This window comes from Tachypleus tridentatus, chromosome 1 (assembly GCF_004210375.1).
Source record: "Tachypleus tridentatus isolate NWPU-2018 chromosome 1, ASM421037v1, whole genome shotgun sequence".
Lineage (NCBI taxonomy): Eukaryota > Metazoa > Arthropoda > Merostomata > Xiphosura > Limulidae > Tachypleus > Tachypleus tridentatus.
This window is the reverse complement of record NC_134825.1, coordinates 167175916-167195376: the sequence shown is the minus strand read 5'-3', so window position 1 is coordinate 167195376 and position 19461 is coordinate 167175916. Positions and strand designations below refer to the sequence as shown.

The 19461-nt window shown below is 29.8% G+C and overlaps 1 pseudogene across 1 annotated transcript; it reads left to right on the top strand.

Annotated features, from left to right (window-relative positions):
* The first annotated feature begins 1408 nt into the window (after positions 1-1408).
* LOC143229965 (muscle-specific protein 20-like) lies at positions 1409-19049 on the top strand (annotated as a pseudogene). Its single transcript, XR_013016141.1, has 7 exons — positions 1409-1569; positions 5888-6019; positions 7819-7974; positions 10587-10653; positions 12982-13086; positions 14745-14777; positions 17638-19049. The product of XR_013016141.1 is annotated as a muscle-specific protein 20-like (transcript).
* Positions 19050-19461: the final 412 nt, after the last annotated feature.

Sequence of the window (19461 nt, the reverse complement as noted above, 5' to 3'; positions counted from 1 at the left end):
AAGCGTTAATTGAACAGGAAATTGTACTTAATTTATGTTTCCGCATTCTGCACTGTGTGAGACAATTTTAAGATGTATTAAAAGAAGGTTAAAAGAGCTTATAATAGAGAAACAAAAACTTGAAGAAATTAACTAAAAAGTTCAATTTATAGGCCGATGTAGTCAAATTAAAAAAAGACACTATCTGGCAAAGGAAAACTTAATATATATCAACAGTTTGACTCGGGATCAAAATATAGCCTAATAATAAGCGACAGAGAGAAACTTATAGTTTTATCATAACCTCACAACCTGAGAAAGAACACAATAATCGATCGGCATTGTGCGTGACTACTTGAATATTTGTTATTTTTCTCTGTTCCTTTCTGCATTCTCATTGATTCCAGTATAAATCACGTGAAGCTGAAAAAGACGTTTTATATAACGTTATAGTGCGTGACCAATACCAACAACTGAATTTCTGTAACTATTCTATATTCCTTGATGCAATCGTAGTGATTTCAATTGAAATCAGTATTTTTGGTTGATTTGTTTGTTTTTTAGAATTGTGCACAAAGCTACATAAAGCACTCAGACTTATAATCAGCGCGTAAGGCGTGCGACTTAATCCAAGGGTCGCGGGTTGATTGCTAGTTTAGCCGTGGGGAAGTTTTGTGACGGTCAATCCCACTATTCGTTGGTAAAAGAGTAGCCCAGTTGGCGGTGGGTGGTGATGACTAGCTGCCTTCCCTCTAGTCTTACACTAAATTAGGGACGGCTAATAGCCCTCGAGTACAGAAATTCCAAACAGACTTATAGCTGAGCCACTGGGGAGCATTTATTCTAAATGAAAGCCATCTGTCATTTATTCGTTCAACTCATCAAATAATATAAATCATTTTGCAAAATAACAGCATCCCAGAGCCAGCTACCTATAAAAAAGACTTTAATATCATCTTAATATTTAAGTTATTTAGTTGGAATACATTATTTACATTTTTATAATAATTTCATTTTCTCAGATTAAACTATCGAATTTCACTATATTTCATTTTATCGGAAAAATTAATTTACTTTTTCAAAGTTTTTATTTAGATAGACCGATATTATAAGACAAGAATTTGTTATCACCTGTTAGTGTGTTGTGATAATTGCCGAGAGATATCGAAATAATTTTACTGTAACCGACTGTTTCATAGATAAAAGATCTGGTTTGAATAACCAACACCCTTGAAAAAGGTGTAAGTCAAAGTATTGGATCGAACAAAGAAATATCTGAATCTGTTTGTCGTCTTGATTGAAAATGATTTCCATCCTTCTGTCAGCTTCTTAAGTGCTACAAAATTGAAACCTGTTGCTCTCTATCTGTGTGAGGCGGTGTACTTATTCTCTATAATCTAATTGGTTAATTTTTAATGACGTCATATATTAGTTTCTATCCGAGAGCGCCATGTGAATTTCGTACTCATGTTCTTTCGTTTGTGAATAGTTTTGATAATTTGTATCTGTTAATATTTCAATTTATAATTATAGGTTCTTATGGCGTTTCAAGGGCCTACTTACGGTCTCTCTCGAGAGTGTATGTTAAAGGTATGTTTGCATTTTGTTACTTGTAAACTGTTTATTTTTAAAATTAAAAAGTTCGCGGTTAATTTTACCGTTAGTGCGTTACGTACGTACTGTTTGAGGCGAGTTTGTTGTTGTTAGCACTACCCAATCTTACACAAATAAATGTTTCGCAAATTGCAGTTTTTGTTGAGTTTTGCTATTTACCATATTGTTCATTAATCTAACATAACCTATATATTACTTTTAAATTTAAAATGTTATTTTAAATAGTGTAGATATTGCTACTACTATTAGTATATCAAATGACCAAATCTCGCAAGGTTCGGCACTCTACGTATGGGTAAACGTTCAAAAAGTATAAAACTTTAGATGTTTTTGAATGATTTTTGGACGTTAAGATGTTTAATATATTATTAATAAAATCTCATATAGCGTGCAGTTTGACAAACTTATATAAAATGTGAATATATCCTATACTGTATACGTAAAGAATTATTCTAAAAAAATAATATTTACTAAAAACACGTGTGAAAAAATCGCACGTCTTATATCACTGTACTAGAATGTGATATATGGATTTTTTCCATAGCTAAGTATGTGATGCATGATATAGAAATGTGTATGTATAATTTACAAAAAAAGAAAGAAAAGAGGGAACTAGCATGAATCTTATTGTGTCTTCTAATTTCTGTAGATCTTGAAAGTACACTAAACAATTTATTATTTAACCAAATGTGAAGGTAAAATTGTAATAAATTTTTCACATTAGATTCATCTTAGGTTCCAGGAAGTCTCTTGGTTTGTTTTGTAATCTGTGTACATGTAGCATGGTTAGTAACAGGACATCCAACTGATACAGTGGATACAATCTTAGAGACAGCTACTGGTCTAAAAGTCTTGGCTTTTGCTCTCGTGAAAACAGGGTGTTGGCTTATAGTAAGAGTAAATAAGCTTCTCTTTATAAATATTGGTAGCTGGATATTACATAAGTTAAATTTTTATAATTTAATTTCATATAAATGCTATAAGTTAGGATATTTCAAATGTGGAATATTAAAACTAGAAATAAGTATCTTTTAATTTCATCCTCAACCTTCTTTTTTTTTAAACCAACATTATTATTTAAAGTGAACTGAATTGTTATTGGTTTATTTTAAATTGCCTTTTAGAAGAGTAGTAAAGCACTTTTTAACTTAACCTCCTGTCTTAAGAAAAAATCTAAATGACAGTAACTCAATCCATTGAGTCATCCCTTTACTAATTAAAGCATGAAAAAATAAATAAATGTAGTCCCTCGTAATCTTTCACCTCTTCAACAGAGTTTAAGAGTAACAGAACTCATGACAGAATCATCAAAACCAGTAAACAGGTTTGTAATTAATAGTGAAATCATTTTTTCTGAAAAACATCTTTTGATAGCAAGAATCTTTTTCCCCCAGTTTTCAAGCTTGCATTTTCAATCCTACCAACCAAGGTAGATGATCCGAACCTTAACAGTTTTGAACACTGGAATCAAGTCACCTTTAATTTCTCAGTATTCCAGCAAAACCAAAGTATTCTAATAGTACATTTCCATTCCTTACTTTAGTAAGTGTATTAAAATTACATTCAATACTTTCTATATTATCATAATCAGTTAATAAAAATGCAATAACATTCAATCTCTCAATTTTAGGATTATCATTTGAAATTATGTGAGCCCAAGTTGATTTTTAAACACCAATGTTTTAAACTATTTACCACTCTACTTCTGGGACCATGACTTTGTTAGTAACAGAGTCACAAATAATGTAAACAGAACTGCCATCAGCATTGCATGTAATCCAACTGATTACTGTTCAGGTTCCCTACATGTGTTTTATATAAAAATAAAAGATTTCACCTTTTCTTTTTGCCAGTTTGATATACTGAAAATTGCTATATATGTTGAGTCCATTAATAGTGAAAGATATAAAAACATGTTAGTACTTTGGGAGTTAACTAAGAAATATCTGTAAATAACTATGAGAAATCTAATTATTTGTTTACTTACATTCAGTCAATCAATTTGTTTTCTTTATTGTACAGTGCAAATAATTCTTGTATACAAGAAGTTTTTTTTTTTTATATTTATATTCCACGTAGTTTATATTGAACCTTACTTTCCTTTTTCCACCTGACTTAATAAATTGTTATTTTGAAGAAGAAAAAGTTTCAGTAACACTTACTCTTTTTAATTGTATTTATCTGTATTCCTTGTTTAAAAATAAGTTATCTATGATTTTATAATTATCTCTACACATTCTGTCAAGTAGATATCACATCTGTATATAGTATAAAGGTGGCATCAATACCAGAAGTTTGCTGAAAGATCCTGATAATAGGATATTATATGATATAAATAGGATATCACTGATAAGAGGATATTATATGATATAAATAGGATATCACTGATAAGAGGATATTATATGATATAAATAGGATATCACTGATAAGAGGATATTATATGATATAAATAGGATATCACTGATAATAGGATATTATATGATATAAATAGGATATCACTGATAATAGAAATTATATGATATAAATAGGATATCACTGATAATAGTATATTCCATCCACTAAACTAAACTTCAAAAATGAAACAAAAATGAGACAGCAATTATCATTTAAACATACATCAATTTTCTCTTCAGACACTTCAGTTAGATTCCCTTAACTTCTTTTTATTCAAGAGAAAACAATTTATGTGATCTTAACTTGTCTTGTTATGACAACTTTTTCACCCCAAGAATCATCCTAGTAGCCCTTCTCTGAATCCTTTCCAATAATTCAATGTCCTCTCTCAATTAAGGAATGCAAGACCTAACACAATACTCCATATGTTGCAGAATGTCACTAGTAGTTATTCTTGAAAGAATGAAGAACCAGTTTAAATGTGATAGCTATAGAGAAGACTTGTTTCCTTTGTTTTTTATGCTCAAAGCTATGTAGTGAGCTATCTATGTTCAACCCACAACTTGTATCAAAATCTCATTTTTATTGTTGTAAGCCCTCAACTGACTGGTGAGTCACTGGAACAAAGGAGGTCAGGAAACCATATACCAAGTTTTTAACCTAAGATTGCTCATGGAAGAGAATCAAGAATGAACAATCTTTATTAGTTTGATTTATTGACTATAATATGACTGTGCTCAGCAGACTACCAGTGCCTAAGGAACATTTTAGATGGCATCAGGATCTTCAAGTCAAAACATGAGTACCCTTACAAATCTTTTCTAATAACCATGAAGAGGCACTAAGAATGAGCTTTTGGAATGGTTCAGCAGGGAAGACACATGACAGGTTTCTCATCTTTCATGAAGTCTCTCCAGTGTTTACGCTGAATATATATATAATGAAATGGTTTAATAACAGTTTAAAGTGTTTCTGGAATTGTAAGAACTATATAAATGTGCTGAAGTGTGCAGGTGATATGTTATTAATTATTGTATCAGAATATGAACTACAGGGATTGGTGGAGAGTGTAAGGAAGCACTGTGAACTCTTCTTAAATACCATAAAAATGAAATTCATGGTGGTGAGAAGAATGCATAGTTGAAAGTATATATTATGGGTCTGAACCATATCACAGACTCAGGGTGTGGAGACAGGTCAGGCCCCAGGGACAGTTATGTCACCAGGCCCCTTTTTGAAGTCTTTATAAATTCATGGTACATTCATTGGTGTATGAAGAATTTTTCTGGTGGGCAGAAGCTGAATGTGTTGAAATTTTTCTGTATAAAAGGTATTTTTTGAAGCAAAGCGATTTCCTGCAGTATTGCAAATTTTCTGTAAGTATATTATGAAAATGAGAATACATTAATTTTTATCCCATATTTCTCTGTGCCCCAGACTTTAGCCCCTTCCCTCTTGTCAGGCCTGTGTAGACTGAAAACAATAGGTATCAAAGCATCTTATGTTCATTGAAATGAGGTATTATAAATGATTGTGTGAAACCTCCTGAACCAAAAGATTTACAAGTGGGGTTTTCTTGGAGCAGCTGGTATTTGAGATTAAGATATGTAAACTCCTTAGTTGTATCTCTAGGACTTCAGCATCTTCTCTGAAGCAAGATGTCATGTTTGGCATGGTTCCAGAGAGTTGTATATTAACAGTGGCTGAAACAAGAACAAACAAGTGTTCTCTAAAAGGCCGTCTAGTGTTACAAGTGATGATAGGACTTGATTAATTGACTGATTGCTTTGAAAATGTCAGATATCATTGACGGTGTTACTGAGATTTGATTAAATCAAGATGTTTATATTATTTTAAAGATTTGTATAGAAACTATGAAAATAAAATAATCTTATCCTAGATGACGTTCCCGAGAGAAAAGGCATTAAATGACTTTTTTGTACTTCTCAAAAGCCTTGTGATCAAGATCTCGATAATGTTACATAAGTTGAGTGAAAAATGCATCCTTTTAGAAAGTTTTGGGCTACTTAGTGTAATGTATTTATTTTAAAAACTTTTTTTGTGGTTTAATTGGGTTCATAAAGCGTGTTTGTTATTTGTCATCAAATGGAGGTAATATTCTCTAATAGATTATGTATCTACTGATTATGTAACTGTGTTACTTGTTACAGATTGAAAATGAAATGGTGGTAAGGTGGTTTTCATTACAAAGAAATGAGTTAGAAAAACTGTAGTGTGGTTTGTGAAAGAAGAGGTCACATTTTGTTGTTCTGTTCTGATGATAATAAGGACGTGTACATGTATTATAGATGGGCAGTTTGTGGAATTTGTTAACTGATTAATCATTGGGCTCATTAATTTGGAGTATTGGCATTTGGAATTCTTATTATTTTTTTTGATTAATTTGAAGTTATTCAACGTAATTAGTGTCGCAACTTCCAAAGTAATCAACTAATTAAAAGTAGTGTTTAAATAAAGGGAGTATTTCCAAGTCTCAATAATCAATTTAAGAAACCAGTGAGTATCAAATCCCACTAACTGCCCAGCTTTAATTGTGACACCTGCAAAAAAGGGCTAGGTATAGTTGAGTTTTTAAGTAGATTCTAAAGGTAACCTTATTATACAGAAACATATCTGTAGTTCTAGATGAAGTTTACTAGCACAGAAGGAAACAAAATACTTAGTTGATCAGTTTATTTAAATTGAGAAGGAGTTTCTCGAGGTATCTGTTTAAAGATAAGGTATTGTTTATAAACACTTCTTTTTAATTTTGTAACAGTATAATACAACTTTGTTTTTCTACATGTTCAGTGCTGTTTTTGAAAAGTTACTTCAACAAAAGTGGGCTCATTTAGCTTCAATATTGATTTTATGAAAAATTCCTTTTTTTTTGTTTTTTGAAGGAGAAATTTTTTGTGAAATCATAAGCAGTATTAATTCACTAAAGTGCTAAAAATGTGAGTAATAATTGTATACCTGCATAAAAACATTTAATATTTTTCTAAAACAAGTTATAGTTAGACATCAGCACATTTTGCTTGCCGTTAACTTGAGAAAAAAAAATTGGCCTATCTAAACCAGTAACTTAAAACAACAAAGGTAGCATTTTTTGGTAGAATTTTCACCTGCAAACAACCAAATATTGGTGTTATTTACTGTTTATTTTTACTCTTAATAGATGAACTGCATTTATTGATTTATGGTATTGTTATATACTATTTTTGTGAAATGTCATTGTGAATGTTTGCTAGATATTAAAAATTATCAAATTATCTTAGAGTAAGACTGTATAGGAAAAGTTTTATAACTGTGTTAAACAAGAACTACGACTCGTTGTTGATAGATTTAGTAATGTATTTTGAACTTAAGTATTCAGTTTGCTGTAAGCTAAAACCTTTCAATAACAAAAATAAAATATACTTACTTAAAGGTAAAGACTTAAGATTATAAATATGTACATACGTGTATAATATGTAGAACTTATAAATACATTCTTGTGTAAAACACAAGTGAATAAAAAGTGTTTTTATTGTGAGTAATGCTGAACATGCATGAAATGTAGAGTAGAAATGTTGATGGGATTTATTCATCAGTCCCCTTCTGCTTGAAGTTCTGAATGACCATAGTGTATTAAAGTAGGATTTCGTTCTTTGTGCAGATTAAATTGTACACAAGTGCTTTGCCTAGTTTAAAATTTTCATTTGTTTACTGAGACAGATGTTAAGTAATTTATAATGTATGCTTAAATGTAAAAAAAAAAAATGCACTTTGTGTAATATAAAAACTTGTATATTCAGTTCAGCTGATTTCTGTTTGAATAATGATTTAAAGTGCAAGGCCAAGTTCCAGATGGATAAAGCTCTTCAAGCAATAGAATGGATAGAAAAGGTGACAGATATAGAACTTAATCCTACTAGCCCAGAAAGAGGATTCCAGGACCATGTGGATTTTTTGTGACTCTTTAAAAGATGGTATAGCATTGTGCAGGTATATCTCACAGTTTCCAACTTTTTAAAGTGCCTTTTATATTTCTCTGTATCTGATTTATTACTTAATATTCTTGAAGATTGTAAAAACTGGTGATAAACATATCAGTGTTACATGAGCTACTTGTAATATTAAAGAAGGAAAACAATGTATATTAAATTCAAGTAAAACATTAAAACAGTTGTTTTGGTGAAAAAATATCTGAGCTGGCAACTCTGCCAGCTTTTTATTGGTTCTTTAACTTAGTTTTTTAACCATTATTTAAGACATATGTAATATCAGTGAAGTCGGTTATAGGAAAACCATTTGCTGCACTTTAATTGTGACCTTTTCTGTTTAAAAAATCAGATTTTATGATAGCTTTGTTCACAATAAAACAAAATGGAGAGATGGAGACAAGTGCGTGAGTGAACAGATGCGTGACAGTTTCAGTGTTAGACATTAAAAGCTGGGATATGTCAATGATTAAGAGTTAGTTTAGGAGTGCTTAAGTCATAAAGGGTATGAAATACTGATACAAAGGATGGTACTCACATAGTCACATTGAACCTTTTGTCAGAATTAAAACACATTAGAGCTGTCTTTTATGATCCTTCAGCATGAAATAAGAGTCCATTCAACTGTTTTTCTGTTAAAAATACAAATGTAGTGAGTAATTTATGTATAAAACAGCTCGTGTGTGAGAATATGAAAACTAATATTGTTGATTTCCATTTCCTCTGTATCAGACATTGAACAAGTCTAATCACTGTATCCTGTTACACTGGATTATTTTTGCACTTGTAATTTGGCTTTAGTTATTTGATATGTTGTTTGTTTATGACTGGCTGGTCTGGTTAACGTTAGTGCTGTCAATGTTCATTAAAAGTCTACTTGGATGAAATGATAATGCTCTAATACAGTGCAATGATTATCAGTCTGTTTCAGTAGTTCTGAACAAATATTTGATTTCTGAATGCTGATAGGTAATACGTGATTTATAGTTGTGCATAACATTTGAAGTAAATGTATTTATTATTAACCATTCACTCTTAATACCTTTCAACATGTACTGGTTCTGTTTGTTTACTTTAAGCAATCTTCACCATGCATACTTGTATTTAATTGTTTACTTTTAATATCTTTTCTTTAAAATGTACTGGTTGTATTTAATTGCTCAGTATTTGCATCTTTCAGCACATATTGATTGTATTTAATTGTTTTAATAATTCTCTTTTTTGCCCAGAAAACAGTGAACTTTTGGCTTTTACTTGCAAATGGCCTTTTAGTGAGATGGGCTAAGATTATCTTGTGTAATAAATATCATTTTGTGTAAATAAAAATTATGTCCTCTACTTCATGTTTTGTAATGTATGATAAGTGTGGTTCTTCTGAAGTGTTTGTGTACAAATTTTATAAGTAAAATTTCTTGTTTACAGCATTTTTGTTTTCTCATTTGAAAGTGTCTTTTATTTTGGAAGTTGAAGATTTTGTTGTTGATTTATTTTGTGTTTATATGCCTGTAGACCTAAATATATTAAGAAAATTATTTAAACTTGAATAAATTGTTTAGTAAATCTGTTGTTTTTTTTTGTAATAAGTAAACAGATTGATAACTAAACAGAGATGTTATACATTGTTTTAGCCTCAGAATTATCGGTTTTGCAAATGTGTGTGTGTGTGTGTGTGTGTGTGTACTATCAGTGTTTTAAGATATGTACATAATCTCTAATATTTGGGACAAACATATACAAATAGTAGGTAGTTTGTTGTATTTAATGTATATCTACTTTTAGTTGAGGTTGTTCTTTAAGTTGTGAACATTTAATTTTAATTGGTGTTTTCTTTAAGAGTTGTTTATTTGTCCCATTTTGGCTGGTAAACTGTTAAAGTGTGGATTTAGGTATATACTTTTAGAGTATTAATATCTATTGCATATTCTAGGTTGTGGTGAGTTGCTTTTCAGGTTAATTAAAACAGGTTGATACCAGCTGAAAAACTTGGGCTGTTCTGGCATAGTTTTGAGATGGTTATCTTATCAGCAGTTGGTGTGAAAGGTTTTACTGCTACTTATCTCACTTACTGATCTCCTTTGGAAAACTTGATTAATTATATGGCTTCTGTAAACACTGAACATGTTTTTTTTTTTTTGTTTGTTTTTACTTAATTCAGTGACACATATTGAAATTTCAGCAAGTTCAAGCACAAACTACATATTGTATGCTTAAATTCAAGTGGCTTAATGTACAATTTCTGATTGAATGTATTAAAGCCCTTTATTTGCCATAGTTTAATAAATAATACTTAACAGGTAGTTCAAACCAACTTAAATAATTATAGTAAGTTTTTGTTATGTACATATAAATTTTTATAGAAAAATGAAATTTAATGGTGCAAACCATCCCATTTTTAAGCCATTGCAACCGATTTTAAATATAGACATAAAGAATATTTAAACCATAACTGACTGTTTGTTATTTATATAGTTTATTTAGGTATTTTGAGTTAAAAAATTGAAATATATAAAAAGTGTATGGCAGCTAAAAGAATAAGCAACTCTTTTGATTTTTAAGTATTTATTTTTGTATATAAAAACTACATCTTCTTATCTCTTTGTTCCATATTACATATAGACTAATAAACAGATTAATGCCTGGTGCTGTATCAAAAATCAACAAATCAAATGCTCCATTTAAACAGGTGAGCTACATTATTTTCATTAATATGTATTTTAAGCCAAGCTTTCACTGAACCCGTTGTTAGTTATTCACTGATACGATTTGAAAGCAATTAAACACACAAAAGGAAGTTCTTAAACATTGTGAAAATGTAAGGTAGTTATCTACATAGTGTCTTTCCTTTTTTTAAATTTTTAAAACTTGATATAAATAGCATTATATACACACGTGTATATAAATAAATCTGGAAATATGTTCCAAAAATATATTAATAATAACCTGTGCAAAGATTTAGATTATTTATTAAAAATAAATTATTGAAAGATTAATAAATTTACCTAGTATTCTGGATTGTGCACCGAAACAAAGAGCAAACCTTATTTTAAAAAATGCTTGAAACTTGTAAAGTAATAAAATATTTATTAGTTGTATATCTCAGTTTCAAATTTATGATATAAATATCTTTAGTATCTTACGTGCATTTGTATTTTAACGAGGATTAGTTAATTAGTTTGATTAGTTAATATTTCTTAAGAAATTAATTCATGACAATTAATTAATTTTTAAAAAAAAATCGAACAGGGTTTCTACAGTGTGATAAAATAATATGAAAAGATATTTTGTAAACTTTTGACATCACAGTTATTTGCTGTGAACTGTTTTATAGCATGGAAGATTGTAAACTATAGGTGCGTATGTTTATTAAAGTGAAAGAACATCTGTGATTGAAAAGGCTGGTATATCAAAATCAGAAACCTTGGTAAACTCTAGGATTTTCAACAAGTGGACTTGTTGTCTAGGGTAAAGGCGTTAGATAAATATACTTTAAGCATAACTCAAGCTTTCTAGGTTTATATTAAAAATCTGCAGGATAACTAATGCGATGAAGTTGTTAAAAGATGTACAGTGTACTTGTGTATAACCTGTGTGTATGTGTTAATACGTATATTAGAGACATTGTTTGACTGTGTCTTGTTAAAGTTTTATGGTTTTGTATTTAACAAGAAGTAAAGAATGGATAGTATAAAAGACAAACTTAATTTACACTTGCTATGATTTTTTATGGTGACTAGTTTTTTTACAGTAGGCTTAATGTTTTGTAGCCACATATCGTCATGGTTACTAGAAAACAAGTGTTAAATTCCCACTATATATACATGTAAAGACTCCCAGTTTACCTCTGAAACACTCAAGTTATAGGGTTCTTGTTTCTTTTCTATTAAGACTTCTTGAACATTTGTTTTTCTAACATCATATATCTAAAGAAAGTAATTTTATTGTACTTGCATTTTGTTTATAATGAGAGGTAACATTATTATATTAACTCTGATATTTAATCAGTTTTTCTGTCAGTAGGTACAGCTTGCTGTTTTTAATAGAAATATTTAATCATCTTATTATTATTATTATTGTGAAGGTTTTATTGATGTTTGACCTTTTAATGCAGTACATCTTTTAGAATGTTGACCATTTTATCACATGAATGTGTCCAAATCAAAACATTTTGATGGTTGAATACCTACGTCATATTTAATCCCACCTCAATTAAATATGATGGACATGTTAGGCTATTTGTTTTGATATCTGTTTTTTAATACCTCCACGTGCCGACAATAAAGCGTTGATAAAACAAAGATTGGCAACTTGCCAATTCATTAAGATAATGTAGTTTTGCAAAAAAAATAAAATAAAAATGAAATTGTTGCCATTTTAATCTACAAGTTCTTGTGAAAAATGCCACAAAAAGAAAGCAAATGGAGACACTAGCAATGCACATGCAAGCACTGATAATATGAATAACAAATTGAACACTATCAAGAACTTATCCAAATATACATAAACAAATAATTATATGAAACAGGTACTGTGTATTTTGCATCAGTTAATTTTGTCACAGAAAACTTTATATATCCCATCTAGAAAGAACTGAGATAGTTCTACAGAACAAATCCTTCAGATGCTTTGTTCCAACCTTTATAATGGAAAATTAATATTTTTTTTAAATTTACATCTGTATAAAAACTCATGAGCGTAAAAATTAAACATTTTATGCAATGTTGAAGAAAATTGAATTGGGCCTTATGGAAATTTTTACAAAATAGAATACAAAACAGTACGTTTTAGATATGGATAATTAGGAAACTAATTGTGTACATATTTTATAAAGGATGTTTAGTCAGCATGTGTTGTGATTCCTTATTTTAACTCGTGTTTAACCCTTGGACAGCTTCCATTTATCACAGTTCTTCTGAATTCTAATGTTTTAATTTTTAAGTATTAATGTTATACATTTTTAAATGTTTTATTTTAAGCAAATGGAAAAATTACATAATATTTTTTTCACTATCAGATGGAAAATATCGAGATGTTTTTGAAAGGGTGTGTAAAGTATGGGCTCAAGACGTGGGATATTTTTCAAGTTAATGATCTTTATGAGAAAAAGAATCCTTATTTGGTAAGTATTTAAACATACAACTGCTAGATAAACATGATGAACATTAACGTGAGCCAAATAACCGTTAAGATAGATCGATAAATACTAGATAAACATGATGAACATTAGCGTGAGCCAAATAACCGTTAAGATAGATCGATAAATACTAGATAAACATGATGAACATTAACGTGAGCCAAATAACCGTTAAGATAGATCGATAAATACTAGATAAACATGATGAACTGCTAGCCAAATAACCGTTAAGATAGATCGATAAATACTAGATAAACATGATGAACATTAACGTGAGCCAAATAACCGTTAAGATAGATCGATAAATACTACATTTCAAACTTGTGTTTCTACTTCTGTTGAGGTAAGTCAGTAAGCAATTCATTTATATGTAACTCACTCTTAAGATTCTTTTGAAGATATTATATTCTTGAAGCTTAAACCTGGACATCTTATTTTAAAATTCTAATAAGTGCTCTTCTCAACGTATACATACTTGATTGAAGTAAAAACATGAAAACAAATACTTGCTTTTTTGCCCTTCTTTTCTATAAATGAGTTTAGGAGAATATTAGGAGGTATGTGAAACATTGAATACATTTTGTTTCAGATTTAAATTTGTTATTAAAGATTAAATCTACCAGAAAAAGAAGAAAACAAAAAAATTAGTTTAAAATTTTGGTGAAAGAATATTGATTAGGGACTGCAACAGCCTTGGAAGCACTGGTTGATTCCTCTAAACAAGAGGGTTGGTGAGTGATGATATTTTGGGTAACCTGTCTTTGGGTCTGTTGGTATTAAAATGGTTAACATATACATCACAACAACATGAGCCCCAGTGGGAACTTGATGATAAGGTTACAATGATGCAAAAAAAAGTAAAAGCTTGGTGATTTCTAGATTGTTATTGAAGGCTTGCTTTAGTGTGGCTGAAATGTAGGGCTCCTGTAGTTGTCTGAAAGTTGCTTATTGAATATTAAAAGGATATAAAAGGCTGCTAATAACTAAAGTTGTAACTTTGTTGTTGTTTGGTTTTCTCATGTTTATGGAGAAGGAGTGCTTGATTTATTCTCTTTTTTTTTTCCATAATTTTTCTTTGTCAAGAATCTTATAATTGTGCCACTTAATGGATTTCAGTGTTAAACCTTTTTTAAACTGATAATTCTACATCACAGCCACATTTCAGGAAACACTTGAAGACTGTACACTTGACAAGGTCTCATTGAAGTTTGCATTGTAGTGTCATCATCATAATGCTCCCACTGGGTCTGGATTGTTAGGAAATGTGTGCTAACCATCTTGATACTGAAAGAACTGGAGTCTGGCTACTTAAAATGGAATTTCTCGCTAGCTCTTGCCCATAGAATTTAGTACTTCCAAGGCTGCTGGATTATGTATGTAATTGAACTTCTTTCACTGTGAAAAACTAGACTAAATTATCTGTTTAGAACGTTTTGGTTTTGTAGTGATTAAATTAAAATATCAACAATTTCCTACACAACCTGAGAAACATTTTCTGTTACAAAAGTAACCTGATATATTTTTATAATTTTTTAAGTTTTGGTATGCATTTATTTTGGCCAAGTTATATATGTAAGCAATATTTATTACTATTTGATTGACTTATTGGCTGTTATTTTAAGTTTTTATTTTACTATTTACAGGTGGTAAACTGTCTACATTCCCTTGGTGGTCTCGTAAGTATATTTGTTCTTCATATATTTTTGTAGTCTCAGTATCTCGTATGGTACCTAAAACTACAGATATATTTAACATCTTTTCTTATGTGACTTTTAGATTAAATTATCTTGAGCAATTTTGTGATAATCATACATTATAGGTTAATGATGTTTTGTAAATACATTTCCTTAGTTATAGTAAAAGAAAACACACAAACACTTAACTCTAATCCTAAGATCATGTGCCATTAAAATTACCATAAAATGATTAGAATAAAAGTGACTTTTTTTTAATGCTGATGAACTGTTTTATAGTGAATGGATACTATAATTATTCCATGTTAAATGTTTAATAACACACAGAATACATCAACAAAATGAACAATATCCTTTCAGGCATTTGTAAATAATGCCTGAAATTTTAACCCATCCAAACAACCCAACAAACATAAATAAAAAAACAACGAAACAAAAGCCTATCACACATGAAGAAAAACAACTTGATTATGGAAAGATCTTTTTTTTTTATCTAAGGAAAACTGACTTGTGCACACCACAAGTTTATGGCATACTAAAACCATACAAACAAGACTGCTGCATACAACCTATACTGCCCAGTTAGGACTTATTTAACTATAATCTTGGTAAATATATAACTTGGGCCCTTGCACCTTACATAACTTCTGCAGGTTCCTTTTTTAAAGATGTCTTGAACTTCAGAAACACATTAAACCAACTGCTCTACAAACCCTTAATGACCAGCTTTGACACTGTATCACTCTTTGTTAAAGTTCCCCTCAAAAGAAGCCCGTAATGTTACATGTGATCTTTACATTACTGACCACAGTCCATTTAATTCATATCCCCAACACACTTCTCTTTTCCCTTTTGGAATTCACAACAACAAAAACCATTTTTAATTTTAACAACCAGAATTTTCTTCAGACAGATGGTTTAAGCATGAGCAACCCTATTTTTTTTGTTCTTTTCAAAATATTTATGTTCCAGATCAAAACACAAGCTGTACAGTCCACATGTTATTCTCCCCTACACTGGTATAGATATGTTGGTAACACTTTTGCCAGTTTCATTTCTGTAGAACACATAAACTTCATTTACCCTAACATTAAATTCACCATTAACGTGAAAACAACAAACAGGTTTCTTTTCATTAGATCCAACACAGTTCAAAGCCACAATTCACAGAAAAATTGCAGACATAGGTTTCTACATCTCCTGGAATTTCACCCATGAATCCAAACAAAAAATTAATATATTAGTAAACCTTATAAACATATCTTTAAGACTTTACTCAACTGAGTACCTAGATGAAGAAATCAACTCTAAAGCATCCCTTCATTCACACCAACAAACTTCCACTAACTATCGTCAAAACATTTCCACACAAACACCAGAAAAAATAACATTAAAACTTAACTCACAAACAAAATTGACACTAATACACCAAACAATATAACACTGCAGTTTACCATTTATCCCCATCATCAACTCAAAAATAATCTACACCTGAAGAAAACGTGTCATCAGACAGAATTTCTGCTGACATCAAATTCACTCCGAAACCAAGCAGCAGGCTAAAATCATTATTAAATAAAAATTACGTAGATTTACACAATTCCAATGCCATTTATAAGATGACATGAAATATCTGTCCAGAATTTTACATCGGAGACATGTAGAAAATTGGAAACTAGATTCACTGAACATATAAAAACGTGTTTACCCCATTGTAACTTTTAAAAAAATTACATAATATCTGTATAAAACACAATAATTTTGAACAAAGAACCAAAGTTCAATAAATGCAAAACAAAAGAAAGTTTCTTAAATGAAGAAAACAGCCCCACCCTAAATCAACACCATGGATGCCAAGATACAAATATTACATTGTAAAAAAGTTTCCTGTTGTGTGATCTCTCTGTTTTCTGCTGCATATATATATATATATATATATATACTAATTTATCTGTGTAAACTACTTATATCCAATAATAGCAAAATCTTGTTGAAACATTGTACACTTATAATAAAGTTTTTTCTTTACCCAGTCAAGCTTTCTCAAGACTTTTAAGTTAATTCTTCATGTGATCTTAAGAGAAAACTATGTACATATTTTATCTCAGTATAGTAAAATATATCAGTTTTGCATATTGTAGATCAAAACTGCTGTTCATTTATTTGTGAAATCTGCTATTTTAGAGAAAAAAAATGGTTTCAATATGGCTGTTTAGATTTTAAAGTACTTGAATTTAACTTTACATTTGAGTGCATGTATTTGAAAAAGTTTTGTATTTAGATTTAAAGACATTTTGTTGTGAAATAATTAGTTCTGATTAAAAAGTAAATCCTTAGGTGTGTGTGTGTGTGTGAAATTAGGTTAGTGGCTCTTATTAACAACAATTCTTGATGATGAGAAACCCACTTGAAATACTGTATCTCAAAATGGCTGGTCATCTTCAGATTATAATAAAAGTATAAATATCCATACCAGCCATTCTGAAATACATATTCACAACAATGTCCCTAACCCTGATATAAGAAGTACTAAACCTGTGGTAATGAGAATTGAAGTTATTTGAATATAATCAACTATCATGATGGTAACTGTATTACCAAAACTAGTAATCTAAAACTAATAATAAAAAATTTATCTTTTGTTGTGCCAAATAGATATCATTTTTATTCTTAATATATATAAGCACAATGTGCCTGAAAATAAAGTACAATCAACCATCTCATCTTAAAATCATGTACAGTGACTGAGATTTTAGAATTTTTATTAAATATCCAGTTTTTACTTTATAGACATAAAAGCATTTACTGTGCTCTTTTTCTCATTTTGAATTGATGCTTTTAGGCTCAAAAAAATGGATTTGATGGACCAGTCATAGGAGTGAAAGTAGCAGAGGTAAATAAGCGAGCCTTTACAAAGGAACAAATAGAAATGGGCAAAACTATGCTTAGCCTTCAGATGGGAACTAACAGAGGAGCCTCTCAAGCTGGAATGACTCCTTATGGTTCTATTCGACAAATTCTTCCTGACAGGAGATGAAACTTAATAAAAATTGAACAGGAGAGGAATTATGTTTTTATCTGACTTTAAATTTTGTATTAATTTTTTCCTTTGTGGTCACATAAATTAGAATTTAAATTAAAGTTGTTTCTTTTGTACATATGTTAGACATGTGAAAAACAAGATATCAAAAGGTCACATTTTAAGAGTTTCAATGGTACTGAAAGATTTTTATTGGAGCTCTTAACTCTTATAGTCATTTATATTAAACAAAATTTATGTTAATGTAACAGTATTATGAGTATTCAAGAACATTGTGTTCTAAATGTGTTCAAAAGGCTTCACTTGTATTTGACTGCTGTTTTCCTTTGGATCTGAGAGTTTTGGTTTTGTTTTTTATTTGACTGAATAAGCTTTATTTGATTTACTCAAGAAGACGGGAATCTTACATCAACATTTTTACTACGTGACTGAAGGTTTCACTTTGTACTAATGAATTTGTTATTGTTTAAACTTTGTTAAAAACTTAGAAAACTTTTGTAATGAAATAAGGAAGATATATATTTAGGGCAAGTGCAAATAAAATTGACTTACTTATCAAAAAGAGTTAATTTTTTAAAAACTTTAATTGTAACCATTAGTGCCTTTCTAGTATTCAACTATAGATAGTTTTTGTTTTTCTATAGACTTGTGATTTAATAACTTTTATTTTCATTATCACCAAATGTTTATAGTTCATATATGAAATAGGTTATTGAAGCTCAAAGACTTCAAAATAAACTATGATTTATTCAGTGTACCAGGGGTATTTGACAATCTATAGCTGTTGTTTTTCTTTTCAAATGTGTTCTAAGCTCCTCGTGTTAAAAGTGTAGAGGTATTTGTCAACTTTCTGTAAATTATGAAATGTTTTGTTAAGTGAGTAGTTATGATGTCCTGTTCCATATCATTATTCCATTTTCCTTTTTTCTGTTAATGTATGTTTGTTTTAAATAAATACTCTGTGTAATTTTTTTTTAAACTATGGATTTTGGAGATCTTAAAATATACACTTAATATAATATTATGTTACAGTTATTTAACATATATAAAATGATTTGTTGGTTTAGTCTATAGATTCATCATTTTTTGATATTTAGAAGGATAATAAATTTGCTTGAAATACTACCTTTGTAGCTCTTGATTTCATGTCATGGGTATTAGAGGAAAGCCTTTGTTACAATAGAAATACGCAAAAATAAAGTGTTTAGAAAACCTTTCAGAGTAATCTTCTCACTGTGTATTGTGTGAATCACAAAACTAGAGTTGAAACTTGATACGTGTTTTATAATAGGAAGCTATTGCACTGTTATTTACAGATGTTATTTTAAAGAGATAAACCCAGAAAGTTAAAAATTCTGAGTAAATATATTATTGTTGATAAAATGTTTGAACATGTATTAGATTTTTATAATAAATTGTCAAAGAAGGCCTCTCCCTCTTTGCTATTGTATTTGAGAACAGTTTTGGCAGCTCCCCAGTGGCACAGCTGTGTGTCTCCAAACTTATACTGCTAGAAACAGATTCAGTGGCCAGAGTGCAAATAGCCCTTTATATAGCTTTGTGTTTAATAAGAAAAAACATGGTTTTGACCAGTGGATTTTGAATGAAATTAAACCTTAAAAAAAA